The following is a 17,654-nucleotide window of genomic DNA, read 5'->3' on the forward strand; positions in this document are numbered from 1 at the left end:
TCGTGTCACATTCAGATTTAATCGAACGAATTTGAACGGTGCCTTGTGCTTCCGCTCTGTATACCGGAGCAAAAATTGCGATAGCACTACTATCCAAAGCAGTCAGATCACGTTTAATAGTGTTGCAGCCCCATGAAGTCCTTAGAGTAGGGTTGAAACGCCCAGGGGTTGCTGACAGTGTCGAACGTTGTCGAGAACGTCGTCCTGTTGGTCATCGCACTGCGAAGTGTCGGTTTCGTCCGTGAATTGTGTGGCAGTCAACGCCCCAAGAGAATGGGTGGTTTCATTGAGGCCCTTTATGCCAGTCCCTGAGGCCTCTCCACGTCACTTCTGAGGGCCGGTGTGTCTGAAATGTTTTTTTGCACACCCATAAGAAAACCAGGTGATTCCAAGGCTTGTTGACGCTGTTCTTCCATCATAGAGGCGGTAAAAGAAGGAATGAAATATGGGTAAGAGGACTTGTGACGATCTTCCCATTGTCACGGTCACGGTGGCGTTGGGCACGTAATATTTTGTGCCAATATGACGTCATTAACCGACTATGGAGCTGACATCAATTCTGAGCTGTTTCCTTTTATTCTCCGCGGGCTGATACTCAAATGTTTGAAGCGTAGTCGACGAACCCTTGCAGAGCAAGGTCGAAGGCTCCTTTAGGCCGAATTTCAAAGTTATGCTTCGGAATGAAAGACAGTTACCCGGGTCGGAAAAATTAATCCTAGAATTTTGTTGCGCAGAGTCGGTTCTGTCGTTGGAATTTTTCTTAGAATCTTCACACGACGCCACGAAACACTAACCATCATTACTCAGCTGCACGTGTTTGCTGTCGTCCATCAGGCCTTTCAAACACAACTGCAAGTTCTGTCTAACTTCATTGTCCTCGTAACAAAACGTTCATGACTGCGTTGTAACCAAGACCTTTTTCTAAATTGTTATTAGGATTGGTTTGTGACTGTCTACAGGTCAAGCCTAAGTTAAGTAAATACACTCCTGGAAATTGAAATAAGAACACCGTGAATTCATTGTCCCAGGAAGGGGAAAATTTAATGACTCATTCCTGGGGTCAGATACATCACATAATCTTACTGACACAACCACAGGCACATAGACACAGGCAACAAAGCATGCACAATGTCGGCACTAGTACAGTGTATATCCACCTTTCGCAGCAATGCAGGCTGCTATTCTCCCATGGAGACGATCGTAGAGATGCTGGATGTAGTCCTGTGGAACGGCTTGCCATGCCATTTCCACCTGGCGCCTCAGTTAGACCAGCGTTAGTGCTGGACGTGCAGACCGCGTGAGACGACGCTTCATCCAGTCCCAAACATGCTCAATGAGGGACAGATCCGGAGATCTTGCTGGCCAGGGTAGTTGACTTACACCTTCTAGAGCACGTTGGGTGGCACGGGATACATGCGGTGGTGCATTGTACTGTTGGAACAGCAAGTTCCTTTGCCGGTCTAGGAATGGTAGAACGATGGGTTCGATGACGGTTTGGATGTACCGTGCACTATTCAGTGTCCCCTCGACGATCACCAGAGGTGTACGGCCAGTGTAGGAGATCGCTCCCCACACCACGATGCCGGGTGTTGGCCCTGTGTGCCTCGGTCGTATGCAGTCCTGATTGTGGCGCTCACCTGCACGGCGCCAAGCACGCATACGACCATCATTGGCACCAAGGCAGAAGCGACTCTCATCGCTGAAGACGACACGTCTCCATTCGTCCCTCCATTCACGCCTGTCGCGACACCACTGGAGGCGGGCTGCACGATGTTGGGGCGTGAGCGGAAGACGGCCTAACGGTGTGCGAAACCGTAGCCCAGCTTTATGGAGACGGTTGCGAATGGTCCTCGCCGATACCCCAGGAGCAACAGTGTCCCTAATTTGCTGGGAAGTGGCGGTGCGGTCCCCTACGGCACTGCGTAGGATCCTACGGTCTTGGCGTTCATCCTTGCGTCGTTGCGGTCGGGTCCCAGGTCGACGGGCACGTGCACCTTCCGCCGACCACTGGCGACAACATCGATGTACTGTGGAGACCTCACGGCCCACGTGTTGAGCAATTCGGCACTACGTCCACCCGGCCTCCCGCATGCCCACTATACGCCCTCGCTCAAAGTCCGTCAACTGCACATACGGTTTACGTTGACGCTGTCGCGGCATGCTACCAGTGTTAAAGACTGCGATGGAGCTCCGTATGGCACGGCAAAGTGGCTGACACTGACGGTGGCGGTGCACAAATGCTGCGCAGCTAGCGCCATTCGACGGCCAACACCGCGGTTCCTGGTGTGTCCGCTGTGCCGTGCGTGTGATCATTGCTTTTACAGCCCTCTCGCAGTGTCCGGAGTAAGTATGGTGGGTCTGACACATCGGTGTCAATGTGTTCTTTTTTCCATTTCCAGGAGTAAAACTTCACCTTGCTAGACAAGACTCAGTCTTCACGATAATTTGTTCTACTTATTCAAATTTTAAGCTTTTCCTATTTTACTATCCCTTTCTGCCTGAAGACTTATTTACAGTTCTACACAAAAAAAGTTTTCCGCAACACTGGTTTCGTAATACACGCTGCTTGAGCACTCGCCTGGAACAAAGAATAGTAAATGACCTCTTTGCCGCTGTAGATGAGCTGTATGCAGTGTACCAATGTGATTACATGCCATGAATGTAATTAATGTTATTTGTAACTCACTTGTTACTAATGGACCTGTAAACTAAATACGAAAGAGTTTACGCATCACATTTGATGACGTCCATTCGCAGATCATTGTTAGCATTCGAAAGATCACGAGGCGCCTATCAAAGAGTGAAGTCGCAATGAGTGATCGTTAAAGTGTTTATCCCATTCAACAGTTCCTCCCTTATTTTACTGAGAATAGCATGTGATCAGCGCTACTTGCCATCCGTATTTGTTCATCCAGAATTTCAGTCATACTTCTGAATCTTTGTTTAAATATATTTATAGCCTTTGCAATAAACACGTACCACTGCCTTTCAATCCGAGTTTCTTTTTATCTTGTTCTTCCATCCTTATTTCAGTCCATACCCTATACTATCCGACTCTCCCAACTGTGTATGTCTCCATCAGAGATAGAGGAGTCCAGTAAGTAATGCAATACTTTTTTTCTCGGCCAATACCGATTTAAAACGTGCCGAATACGTTGTAAGACATTCTGGGATTTTCTCGTCCAGCCCCTATAGATTCATGAATCTCCTATAGGTGGCAGCGCTGTAAGTAGTCTTCAAAATGGTGTCTATAACGGATTTGTGTTCCGAGCTGAGACTTGTCGTTGAGTTTCTTTTAGTGGAAAACCAGACAATCGCAGTATTCATAGGCGCTTGCAGAATCCCTACGGAGACCTGTCAGTGAGCAAATGCACGGTAAGTCGTTGGGCAAGGCATCTGTCATCATCGCAAGACGATCGGGCGTGTCCGCCTTCCGCAAATGGTTATGAGCCTTGCAATGTTAAAACGTGCGGACTCTATTCGAAGTGATCGACTGATAGCAATCAAACACTTCGCTGTACAACTGGGGTCACTTTGGTACTCTGTTCGAAATCCTTCCTCGTGGTGCAACGATCCATTCTACAGTATATTGTGCTTCCCTCAGGAAACTGAATAAACGACTGCAGCGGGTTCGTCGCAACAAAAACGCAAAGGAACTTCTCCTTCTCCACGGTAACACAGGGCCTCACAAGCTTACAGAATATGATCGGAATGTCTTCCTCATCCAGCCTATAGCCCAGATCTCGCACTTTCCGACTTCCATCTGTATGACGCAGTATGTACTACGCGGAAAACAGTATGTGGATGATGGGGAAGTCTCGTTTGCAGCAAGACGTTGGTTCCGACGTCGACCTGTAGAGTGGTACCATGCGCGCACACAAGCCTCTCAATAATATGGTGTAAGAGCATTACATTGAATGGAGATTATGCTGAAAAATAGGGTTTGTAGCTAAATGAATCGGGAATAATACGGTGAACTTGAATCCTGAATAAAACCAACTTATTTCAGAAAAAATGTGTTGTCTAATTTACTGAAAGCTTTTTCTAAGTCGAAAAATGTAGTAGAAATGTCTCCATTTTTCTTGTGTCTTATTCCTTCAGCAATGCACGTCAGAACTTCTTATCTGGTACCTTCATCTTAACAAACGCTAAACTAGTCGTCACCAAACGATTCAAGCTTATTTTCCATTTTTCTGTACATTGAGCTCCTTAACAACTTCGATACATTATCTGCAAAGGTAATTGCGCAACATTTCACCCATTTCTCTGCTCCTCCTTTCTTCAGGTTTGTGTAGATGAATATTCTTCCCTTAGTTGAATATATGTGTCAAGTCTCTTAGGTTATAAATACTGTCATGAATAATTGTTTGTTTGCCACCTCCCAAATAATTTTAGGATTTCCGACTGAATGTGATCTAGCTCTAGTATTGAAAATATTATTATTAATTAATGAGTCTAATTTTTATTATTATATCTGTTCGTTGCAGCATGTGAAATTTTACTACTAACTCAAGTAAAGTTGAGTTCTTATAGACCTTAATTTTGTTTTAGTGTTACCGTATATTTTCCTGAATATTTAGGATGGGCATTGCAATGTATGTTTATGCTGCGTTATTCTGCTGTGGAGAATTATTTACAGGACATTATTGTATTGATCAGTTTTCTTCTGTCTTCGCGGTTATTGGAGGGATGTGTGAAACGACTTACATTCTTATTTGTTTAGTTATGGGGAAGATGAAGTTGATATGGCATAGTAAGCGTTACACAGCTTAGGGGGCGAATTTCATTGTCTGTGGCTTGACTATATGGTATTCTTGAGAGAAAGCACCTGTATGAGTTTTTGTGGCGACTATAACATTTTAATGGTCATAGGGAGTGAAGCCAAGCAAGTAGGTGACGTATATACTGTCTCAAATTTATTATCATCAACCTGAGTAGTAGCCTCACAAAGGGGACTTCATTACACTAAAGCAGCCGTGGAAAAGGACTTCAATTTAGTAAACAGGGACTTAGAATCAGTATTTTAAAAGGATTTTACTTTAACAGTCATTCGTTTGTAAATGGTATTATCTTGTATGCTTCGAAACCAGAACAAATTTGGCGAAGGATGCTGAAACTGAGTTAAACAAGTAAGACAGCGCACATAAAGATTAATCGTTATGAATCGAATATGATGTATAATCAGTTTCTCGGCAATAAAATTGTAAAATTCTATGATGCATTTATGGAAAAGTTGAATTAGTGCAATGGAAGGAATATAAAGAAATAAACAGGATACTAAAATTGTTTGCAGTGACTTTCAGGAATCTAAACTATGTATTCATAAATAACTTCCCAGTATAGGCTACATCTAACGGGAAACGAGAACGGATATTAAGCGAAGCATCAGTTGAAAAACTGGGGGTTTTCCAACGAGAAATGGTGGGATGACAGTTGGGCATAAAATGAAAGAACATAAAAAACAGACAAAGGGAAAGGACTTGAAGACGTGATTGTAATTGTTGCGAATCTAAAATGGAAACGAACTGGCTATCGATATCAAGTTGTTGAAAGTAGACTGTGTACATTTTGTACATTTTTGGATTACGTGACTGTAGGACTCATGTGATTTTGAGGCGAAGATGTCATTGGGTCATTTTTGTGGCGCATTTTCTTCTGGTAAGAAAGCTCCTTGAGGGTTGTTCGAAAGAGAGCAGGAAAGGTGGAAAATTCAGACTGCAACTTTGACATAAGGCGGCAGTAAGGAAAACCTTAATGTAAAAAGCTGAATATCGTAAAGAAGTAAAAAGTCTGAAAAAGCCTGCAGGTGATGAGAAATTAATTATGAAGACGACATACGGTATACTGAATGAAGTTAGCCTGCCATGTTAAGCAACTGATCTTACTCCTAGTATTTTTTGGTACATATCCTCTACCACTGTAGGACAGAACGAGTTGTTAGAAACCCGACCGATTGTAGAGCAGTCTTTTGCAGCGAAACACCAGACAAGCTGGTGGTGAGGCTGAGTGACTTCTTGTAAGGATTATTTGGCAGGCAGGGGAAGGGGTAAAGGTTTACCTTCAGTTCAGGCCTTTGCTGCACACCCAAGCCAAAGATACCGAAAACATTGGTCATAAATGTAGGATCGGAACACTTTTATTTTACTTCTGAGGCAGTATTTGACAGACCAGTGTACATGAATGTGCTTATAGAATAAATCGATGACTTGATACATATGACCGATGTACAAGTGTCGACACCAGTTTCCGGCGATGATCGACGACTGTTTCGCTGTGGAACTAATTAAATGTGTTTTACAATCACAAGAAAACGGATGGAATTATTGTCAAGTAAATAATCACCTATTCAGTTCGAACATGAAATCATTCCTCCAAAAACAACAGAACATTCCACAGTCACTGACTCTTCATTTGAACAGAGAAAGTAGTTACGGACACAGACTTTGGTTTTCGCAGTCACTTCTCTGTCAGCGTGTTACGTATAGGTAACAAATTTCATGCATCATAGACAGGGAAGTGCAATGTTGGTTTAATAGAGCACTGATGCCTGTTATTAGACTTGTAAATAGTAAGCACTATGTTGGCAAAATATGTGTATGAAAATTGTAAGAAATTTTTGTTAACAGTCTTGTAAATTATGTGAGTAAATAATTGGGAAGTGTGTGTTAAAATAAGTATGAAAATTAGTTCATGAATTGGATCTTCTTCATTCCACCAGACTATTGAAGAGAAAACGTATGAAATTCGATATGTGTTAGGTCTTTCACGTTCGGCAAAACCAGTGTAGGCCATGAGTGTTGTGCAAGGCTTTACCGGTGTAACTGCATGACATGGCACCTTTCTATTGGCGGAGACAACTGCAAAAAAGTAACTTAGTCTTGTCGTTGTCATTCTGCTTTCTGAGAAAAGCACATATAACCATTACAGTTTAAGCTTCTCAGAGGTGGATGTCACTTTTGCAGCTACAGACTGATGGCGGCGATAGAATTTGCTCCATGCAAAATATATTACGTGTCTTTAATCCTTGTGCAGTGCTCCCTGACAGTCCATTGAGCACACTTAGACTGGAATGAGATTTTCACTCGGCAGCGGAGTGTGCGCTGATATAAAACTTCCAGTTCGAGTCTCGGTCCGGCACACAGTTTTAATCTCCCAGTAAGTTTCACACTTTAGACTACTTTAAAATTAGCGTCAACTAAGAGGAAGATTCCGTCTTACAACTGAAGCAACTCATCATAGGAATGTGCTACTGGAAAGAGAAAAATCATCAGGTTCGTAGCCTTTTTGCTTAAATGTAGTAAACACAAGAGATACATTTAACTGAGACTTTAGTCACAAATATATTTTCCATCATCATTTACAACAGACTGCCAACGCGGGGCTACATTTTTGAATTACGTGACTGTAAGACTCATGTGATTTTGAGGCGAAAATGTCATTGGGTCATGTTTGTGGCGCATTTTCTTCTGGTAAGAAAGTTCCTTGAGGGTTGTCCGATAGAGAGCGGGAAAGGTGAAAAACTCAGAGCGCGAGATCAGGTGAATAAGATGGGTGCGGAATGACTTCCCAACCCAACTCCTGTATAGTCTTTTCTTCAATCTCGCAGAATGCAGGCGTGCGTTATCGTGCAGTAGCATGCCGTCCGCTATGTCCGAGCTGTTCTAGGCGCTTCAGTCCAGAACCGCGCTAGTCCTAGTGTCCCAGGTTCGAATCCTGCCTAGGGCATGGATGTGTGTGATGTCCTTAGGTTCGTTAGGTTTAAGTAGTTCTAAGTCTAGGGGACGGATGACCTCAGATGTTAGGTCCCATAGTGGTTAGAGCCATTTGAACCATTTCGGGCAATAGCATCAATTTGCGCCATCTTCCTGGTCGCTGTTCTTGGATGCGTCCGGAAAAAATCGCAGCTGTAGACAATAAATGTCAACAATGATAGCTACACCTCCGGGAAGCAATTCGAAGTACACCACACCGTCGCAGTTCTACCAGATGCATAACATTACATTTTGTGGATGCGTGCAAATCTTTGTACGACGATTTGCTACTTTGTTTGGACTGAACTATTTCTTTCTTTTCCTTAAGTTAGCACAAAGACACCATTTTTCGTCATCAGTAATGATACAGGATAGGAATGGCCGATGTTGTTCACAGGCTATTTAATGATGAGCAAGCAGAGATCCACACTATGGCCATTCGCTGATCTTTGTGATTCCTCCTTGGGGAATGCGGTATCCGTGCACCCACTTTGTGAACGTTCCCCATTGCACACAAATGTCGTACGATGGTATAATGATAACAGTTCATCACATTAGGTAGTTCTTGAGTACACTAACTCAGATCATTGAAGATTAATGAATTTAAACAATCTTCATCGTACCCCGAAGGTCACGGAGAGTCACTAATGTCAAAGCGACACTTCTTAATACGAGAAAATTATTTTCTTGTCGTGCTCTGAGCAGTCGCATTACCCCCGGCGCAGATGTTGCTGGCCTCCTCTGCTGCTGTCACAGCTGTACTGAACTCAAACAGTAAAATATGTCTGAAATGTTCCGATTCCTCGACTTGCCACCCCATTTTCTAGCGTCCACAACTCCACTCACTATCTCCAAATTGCAATATAACAATATGTAAACTGAAAGAGGAATAGCGAACTACAAACAAAAGAGTTTTGGGATGTCCATCCTTTTGATTGGGGGTCTTTGGGGCCACGGCCGTTCGCTATTGTAAGAAAATGAAACGGGTACTGCCGTCCTTATGATCTTATTTCTTGTGTAGCTACCATTTTCGGCGTTTCCATGTGCCATCTTCAGGCCGTAGTTGATGCTGAAGGAGTTATCACGATCAATATATCACTGAATCAGTGGCCAATATAACTGGTTTAAGAAGACTGTCTGCTTACACCACAGTTCCCAAAACGCTGCGTAAAATAGTTATGCTGGGCACTAACGCAGTGTATTTATGGATCGTGATAACCCCTTCCGCATCAACTACGGCCTGGCGATGGCCCGTTGAAGCGCCGAAACTGGTAACTACACAATAAATAAGAAAATTTTCTTACAAACAAAAACTGACAATCGATAAATGAATCCATAGTAACAGGAGTACCAACATTAGAAACAAAAACGCTACGAACCTGTGTGCCAACATAATATTTATGTTGTTTTAGCCACTTAGCATAAAGGCCTTAACTCAGTACCTCTGTGTCTTAAGTACCGTGAACTTGACAACATAACAAAATATCGTTATATACGGCATCAGACATCTGGCAACTGTCTTCAACCTGGTCACCACAAAACTAATGCAACGGGTCATTTGGATGTTCAAAATGGTTCAAATGGCCGTGAGCACTATGGGACTTAACTGCTGAGGTCATCAGTCCCCTAGAACTTTGAACTACTTAAACCTAACTAACCTAAGGACATCACACACATCCATGCCAGAGGCAAGATTCGAACCTGCGAACGTAGCGGTCGCGCGGTTCCACACAGTAGCGCCTAGAACCGCTCGGCCACCGCGGCCGGCATTATTGTAAGTGAAGGAACTTCGGACAGAAAAAATTGTCGACATAGTCGATGTTTTTGCAATGGCAGTTCCTTTAGATAGAATATGGAGAATAAATACATCAACTTGTTTTAGACTTCAGCCTCTTCAACTACAACCGAATCAGTCTTCACATTACGCACGTCCGTCTTCAGTATTCATGAAATGGGACGTGCAGTGGCATAGCGGTAGTCTCTGGTAATATTATCGACAAATTAGATTCATGTAACAAAGTATCCTTCCTCTGCTAACAATTTTTCCTTAAAATCAAAAAGTTCTGTAGACTGTTAGAAGACATCAACATTTAATTCATGTAAGTTCAGGTGTCATTCGAATTAGATACAGAATTCAGGGCACGGAAATTTCAAAAGTGCTATGCTCCAAACCGGACTGGCTGTCAGAAACGAAGAACTGAGAGATGAAATAATGAATAGTGACCATCAAACAGACTCCCAGAGAGATCGAGCCATACAAAATACCACGAAGTTAATTTATGTGAAACAGGTACAAAAACATGCTTTAAATAATCTTCTCACGATAACAACGAGAAAAAAAAGTATTTTGGACACATGGGTAATATTCTCTCTGTAATTAAAATTTGTGACATTAGCAAGAGTGACGAAAGTGTTAGATCAGTGAACTTTGAATCTCGGGAACAAGATGCGGTAATAGCGCACAACCAACATGCATTATCATTTAGGGACATACTCAACAAAAAAGACGATCACAGTGGACATACAAGGGCCAGTCGAATGAAAACAAAACAGATTGAAAGAAAAGTAAGCAAACTGCTTATTATTAGCTTTACTGTGAGACAAAACGGTCAATGCCTCCTCCGAAAAATGTTTTCTGTTGCCTACGAACCCATGACTGTATCCAGGTGTGTAGTTCACGTTGGGAGAAACTGGTACTGTATGGATGATGTGTACGTCTTCCCAGCGAAACTTCTGCAGCGAACTCGAAGCAACCTTACGAACATTGCTAAGGGTTCCAAGTTTTTTTTTTTTGCTAATCATATTTTTGGTTGGTGAAGAAAGAAATTCGGATCGTATAATTGCTTCGCCTTGGTTACAGTCATCGTTTCGAAGAAACCATAAACATCCATGAAGACACTGATCACCTTGTTTCGCAGTGGGGTAAATGTATTAACAGTTTTGGCGCATACTTTTGAAATAATAAACAGCTTCCCTACTTTTTTCCCATCTCTGTCGTTTTCATTTGACTGTCCATGATATACCACAACGAAATGAACAAGAATGAAAAGAAACTGTCTTAGATACTAATCATCGTTATCACGGTAAGAAATACAGACACTAGACAATATTTACGCCGGCCGCTGTGGCCCAGCGGTTCTAGAAGCTTCAGTCCGGAACCACGCGGCTGCTACGTTCGCAGGTTCGAATCCTGCCTAAGGCATGGGTGTGCGTGATGTCCTTAGGTTAGTTAGGTTTAATTAATTCTAAGTCTAGGGGACTGATGACGTCAGATGTTAAGTCTCATAGTGTCTTGAACAATTTGAACCAATATTTACAAACTGTGCAGACTATTCCGTTTTGTAAACATATAGAAAAAGCGTGAAACTCAGTAAAACTGAGGACGAAAGAAACAAACACGTCGCCCTCCAATATACAGTGAGAATAGGGAATTAAAAGTGGAAACAAGCCATCTAGCGCACAACCAAGGAAAACTAATACTGAAGGGAAACAATCTACGTACAGGTTTTAAAGAATCAAGTGTCTACTCAAGTCTATACGAAGAGATTAAACCTCTGGAATGATACCGGAACCAAGGACAGTGGAAGAATATCGGCCGCTAAGTAAGAATGCGGACGAAAGCGTGTGTTGAGTCCTCGAGACAGACGGCCCTTGAAGAAGATTGTGACGAAAAATATGAGGACGACAGCTGCGAAGTCACTGTAGAGCTGAATTTCGCACTCGCGAATCCTGTCAGCACCAAAGGAACAAGAAGGCAAACAGCAGTTCCAAAACCACTAATCAATTATGCAAATGCCCGAACACAAAATCTTGGCACCTAAGTCATAAAATCTTGACTTGGGCACCCATGTCATGGGAATTAGACGGCCTCATGGTTGCTCTGCAGGGAAGCATTACTGCTAAGGATTATGTGACTATTTTCGCTGATCAGCTGTACGCCATGGTACAATGTTCATTCCCCTATGGGGATGCTGTATTCCATGTTTACACAGTTTGCATCCAGAAGGATTGGCTTTTCGAACACGAGATGAACTGTCGCATTCACCAGATCGCAAACGGAGCCATTGCGGTCTATTTTTGGAGAAAAGGCTGGGTGATCGCTATCCAGCGTCGTTACCTGAACATGCTTCTACTTCTACCTCTACATACATACTCCGCAATCGACCATACGGTGCATGGCGGAGGGTACCTCGTACCACAAGTAGCACCTTCTCTCCCTGTTCCACTCCCAAACAGAGCGAGGGAAAAATGACTGCCTATATGGCTCAGTACGAGCCCTAAGTTGACGGCAGTAAAATTGTACTGCAGTCAACCTCAAATGCTGCTTCCTTAAATTCCCTCAGCAGTGATTCACGAAAAGAACGCCTCCTTTCCTCTAGAGACTCCCACCAGAGTTCCTGAAGGGTTTCCGTAACACTCGCGTGATGATCAAACCTACCAGTAACAAATCAAGCAGCCCGCCTCTGAATTGCTTCTATGTCCTCCCTCAATCCGACCTGATAGGGATCCCAAAAGATCGAGCAGTACTCAAGAATAGGTCGTATTAGTGTTTTATAAGCGGTCTCCTTTACAGATGAAGCCCATCTTCCCTAAACTCTACCAATGAACCGAAGACGACTATGCGCCTTCCCCACAACTCCCATTACATGCTTGTCCCACGCCCAAATCTACGTGACTGTGTCAAGCGCTACACTACTAATGGAGTGTTCAAACATTACGGGATTCTTTTTCCTATTCATCTGCATTAATTTACATTTATCTATATTTAGAGTTAGCTGACATTCTTTCCACCAATCACAAATCCTGTCCAAGTCATCTTGTATCCTCCTACAGTCACTCAACGACGACACCTTCCCGTACACCACAGCATCATCAGCAAGCAGCCGCACATTGCTATCCACCCTATCCAAAAGATCCTTTATGTAGATAGAAAACAACAGCGGACCTACCACACTTCCCTGGGGCACTTCAGATGATACCCTCACCTCCGATGAACACTCACCATCGAGGACAACGTACTGGGTTCTATTACTTAAGAAGTCTTCGAGCCACTCACATACTTGTTAAACAATCCCATATTTTCGTACCTTAGTTAGGAGTCTGCAGTGGGCACCGAATCAAACGCTTTCCGGAAGTCAAGGAATATGGCATCCGTCTGATACCCTTCATCCACGGTTCGCAAAAAAGGGTGAGATGCGTTTCGCAGGAGCGATACTTTTTAAAGCCGTGCTGATGCATGTACAGCAACTCCTCTGTCTCAAGGAAATTCTTTATATTCGAACTGAGAATTTGTTCGAGAATCCTGCAACAAACCGATGTTAGGGATATTGGTCTGCAATTTGAAGATCCGTCCTTCTACCCTTCTTATATACAGGCGTCACCTGCGCTTTTTTTCCAGTCGCTCGGGACTTTACGTTGGGCAAGAGATTCACGACAAGTGCAAGCTAAGTAAGGAGCCAATGCATTAGAGTACTCTCTGTAAAACCGAATTCGAATCCCATCAGGACCTGGCGATTTATTTATTTTCAACTCATTCAGCTGCTTCACAACCCCAGGGGGATGTCTATCACTATGTCGTCCATACGGGAATCTGTACGAGACTCAAGGGCGGTATGTTTGTGCGATCCTCCTGTGTGAAAGATTTCTCAAATGCTAAATTTAAAATTTCAGTTTCCGTTTAGCTGTTTTCCGTTGCCAGGCCAGACCTTCAGTGAGTGACTGGATGGAAACCTTCGACCCGCTTACTGATTTTACGTTAGACCAGAATTTCCTTGGGTTTTCTGCAAGATCTTTTGCTAAGGTATGACGGTGGTAGTAGTTGAATGCTTCGCGCATCGCTATTTTTACAGCAGCACGAATCTCTACTAACTTTTGCCTGTCCTCATACTCTCGATCTTTCTTGTACCGCGAGTGCAACTGCCTTTGCTTCCTGAGCATTCTCCGAATTGCGCTCTTAAACCACGGAGGGTGCTTTCCGTCCGTACCCCACATTTTCGGCACATATTTGTCCAATGCGTGATTAACAATGTGTTTAAAATTTGCCCATAATCCTTCCACATCCATCGTAGCGGAAGTAAATGAAGGCGATTCTTTTACTAAGTGAGACGCTAGCAACTGCTTATCTGCTCTTTCTAGTAAGAATACTCTCCTAGCCTTCTTCACCGACATTTTAACTTTCGTAACCATAGTCGTAATGACAACATGATGATCTCTAATCCCTGTCTCAACACTGACGCCGTCGCTGAGGTCTGGTCTGTTCGTGGCTACCAGATATAAAATATTTCCGTTGCGCGTTGGCTGTCGATTTAGCTGCTCAAGACAGTTTTCGGATAATGTGTTCAAAAGTAATTCACACGATGGTTTGTCTGTACCACCTGTAATGAATCCATAGACATCCCAGCCTATACTAGGTAGGTTGAAGTCGCCTCCGACTAATATAGCATGATCCGGGTACTTCTGCGATACAGGATGTAGACTCGCTTTGAATGATTCTAGAACTGCTGCGTTTAGCAGGAAGAATCGTAAGAGGTTTTCTTTGAAACCATACAGGAACTGAATTAATGCACTCCGAGTTACCTGGTAGATGTTTTGAATGCCAGCAGTTTTCCTATACAGTATTAGCCATGGTAGTGTGTTGTGTTTTCTTATTTTCTTCCACCTCGTATGCAATACTGATATCATCTCGTTCTCTTTCTTTTATTTTGAATGATAACTCTTGTGAGCAATTTGATGAGGTCCGCCAAGAATTCCTCTTCTATGCGAGCCTCTTCATTTCAGAGTAGTACTTACAATCAACGTTCTCAATTTTTGTTGGATGTATTCCAATCTCTGTCTTCCCCTACCGTTGTTACCCTCTAAAGCTCCCTCCAGTGGCACGGGAGTTGTTCTCAACGTCTTAACAGACGTCCGGTCAACCTGTCCCTTCTACTTGTGACTGTGCTTGAGGATTCCACGGAAAACCTTCTTGTTCCTTTTCTTGTCATTTCACCAAATTTTCCACTTGCTTCAGTTGTACCAAATGTTCGTAGAAAGAAATACCAACAGATGTAATTCATCCAAAAAAATTTTGTTCAATCAACTAGTGAGACGCTTCATTAGCGTCGTCTTCAGGTCCGTATGTCTGAAGATGGAGCTAATGAAGCGTCAAAATGGTAGCTCAACAATACATAAAATTTCTTGGAAGAATTAGGTCTATTGGCACTCTTTCTCTGCGAGTTATCGTTCAGCCATAGTCTCGCATCCATACCTATATGACTGGTCTACAAAAATTACGTCAGAAATGCTTCAGTTTTCTTCTGCTCCCGTTTTCCCAAAGTCTACGATTCACTATCACACCAGTGTACATTTTCAGGAATTTCTTCATCAAATTGAGAGCTTCATTTAATAGTAATAGCCTCCTCTCGGCCAAGAATGGTCTCTTTCACAGTGCTAGTCTACTTTTTATGCTCTCCTTGCCTCGTCCGGCGTGGTTACTTCACTTCCAAGGTAAAAGAAATCCTTAGCTCCGTCTCCTTCGTGATGACCAATTTTGATGTATTCTCTCTATTATCATTTCTGCTACTGATCATTGCTTCCGCCTTTTTTCTGTTCACTCTCAATCCATATTTAAAAGCGGAGAGCAGGCGGAGTGTTACACCACAATAGAACAACAGGACCGACTTGGTAACAATGGAAATGAGGCTGAATGCATCTCTGCACCAGACAAGAACAGTATATGCTGTTGTCGAAACCTTTTTGAACAGGATACCAACACTGAAGTTCACACCACAAACACCCGAAGGAATGTATGGATCCTTGGTTGGTCTTCCCAGCCTTGTCATACCAATAGCACATCAGAAAAGTGACTCGAAGATGTACACTTTCGTACTGGCCTCCAGCCAGCAGTCTTGATGAAATGACACACCACGTGTTTCAGGAATGGCTACATATTGCTCAAGAGGTCACTTATAGAACGTTCTCCTCCACGGGGCAGCGAAGAGTGTATTCGTGTCAGTATGGGTCACTACTCAGGCTAATTGTGAATTCAGACTTTAGTTTCGAACAGAATGAAAGTTTAACAATTTAATATCTATTATGTGTTGAGTATCTTAGCCGAATTCCTGTAATATCGCACTGGTTCTTCCTGGTGTAACACGCCCTATTTGTTACGATTTATTTAAATATAAATGTAGACAGAACAGAGCTACTCTGAAATGAAGAGCTTTGCAACGGAGAGGTAGCTGGTCTCATGAGACCATTCAGAATATTTATATCATACTCTCGCTTAATAAAGAAAAAGGAAGAAAGTTGTATCTCCCTCCCCCCCCCCCCTGGCTGGTTATACTACTAAAGACTAAAGCATCATACAAGCACTCCTAGTGACTGTTGCTAACATTGCATTTAATATTTAATGTTTTAAGAGAAGATGTTACATTAGTACTAAACTTCAAAAAGGCGTCAGCCTCCAGAGGAAAATTAGAGATAACTTTCGTCACGACATTGAGTTTCATCTGAGCTTTTTGTTATGAAAGTGAGAAGCACTTTCTTGAGGTTTAAATTTGACGTTTTTATTTCGACAGTTTCTCATCACATGTTTCCATTACAATAAGATTTGTTAACAGAATCACAACATACAGTTTTACTGACATGAGAGATATTTAAGTAAATTTTTTTCGAAACAAAAGGACAATATGTGTGCAGTACAAGTTCTTACAGATCATAGCCTGACTGACCCACACTGAGAGGTAACAAAAAGTGTGTGCTCTCATGGCCATTTCGATATATAGGGCATGGTCTTGTTGTACCATGAGCATGAATTTATTTTTTCCATCATAGCACACGCTGCTGAACAAGTCCTCCAAGGGATTATAAAAAACTTTAAATCTTAAAGCCGATATATGTACAAACCCTTAGAGAGACATATGCTAGATTACAAATAATGATCAAGCAATACTGAAGCACACCGCAAAATCAAATTATAATCCATCTACATTTACATCTACATCCATATTCTGCAGCCACCTGACGGTGTGTGGGGGAGGGTACTTTGAGTACCTTTATCAGTTCTCCCTTCTATTCCAGTCTCGTATTGTTCGTGGAAATAAAGATTCTCGATATGCCACTGTATGGGCTCTAATCTCTCTGATTGTATCCTGATGGTCTCTTCGTGAGATACACGTAGGAGGGAGCAATATACTGCTTGACTCATCGGTGAAGGTATGTTCTTGAAACTTCAACAAGAGCCCGTACCGAGCTTCTGAGCGTCTCTACTGCAAAGTCTTCGTCTGGAGTTTATCACCTCCGTAACGCTTTCGCGATTACTAAATGATCTTGTAACGAAGCGCGCTGCTCTCCGTTGGATCTTCTCTACCTCTTCTATCAACCCTATCTGGTACGGATACCACACTGGTCAGCAATATTCAAGCAGTGGGCGAACAAGTGTACTGTAACCTACTTCCTTTGTTTTCGGATTGCATTTCCTTAGGATTCTTCCAATGAATTTCAGTCTGGCACCTGCTTTACCGACGATCAACCATATAGGATCATTCCATTTTAAATCACTCCTAATGCCTACTCCCAGATAATTCATGGAATTGACTGCTTTCAGTTGATGACCTGCTATACTGTAGCTAATTGATAAAGGATCTTTCTTTCTATGTATTCGAATCACATTACACTTGTCTACAATGAGATTCAATAGCGATTCCCTGCACTATACGTCAATTCGTTGCAGATCCTCCTGCATTTCAGTACAGATTTCCATTGTTACAACGTCTCGACATCTCACATCATCATCCTCAAAAGTCTCAGTGAACTTTCGATGTTATCCACAAGGTCATTTATCTATATTGTGAAAAGCAACGATCCTATGACACTCTGCTGCTGCACACCTGAAATCACTCTTACTTCGGAAGACCTCTCTCC

This window comes from Schistocerca gregaria, chromosome 1, assembly GCF_023897955.1.
Source record: "Schistocerca gregaria isolate iqSchGreg1 chromosome 1, iqSchGreg1.2, whole genome shotgun sequence".
Taxonomy (NCBI): Eukaryota; Metazoa; Arthropoda; class Insecta; order Orthoptera; family Acrididae; genus Schistocerca; species Schistocerca gregaria.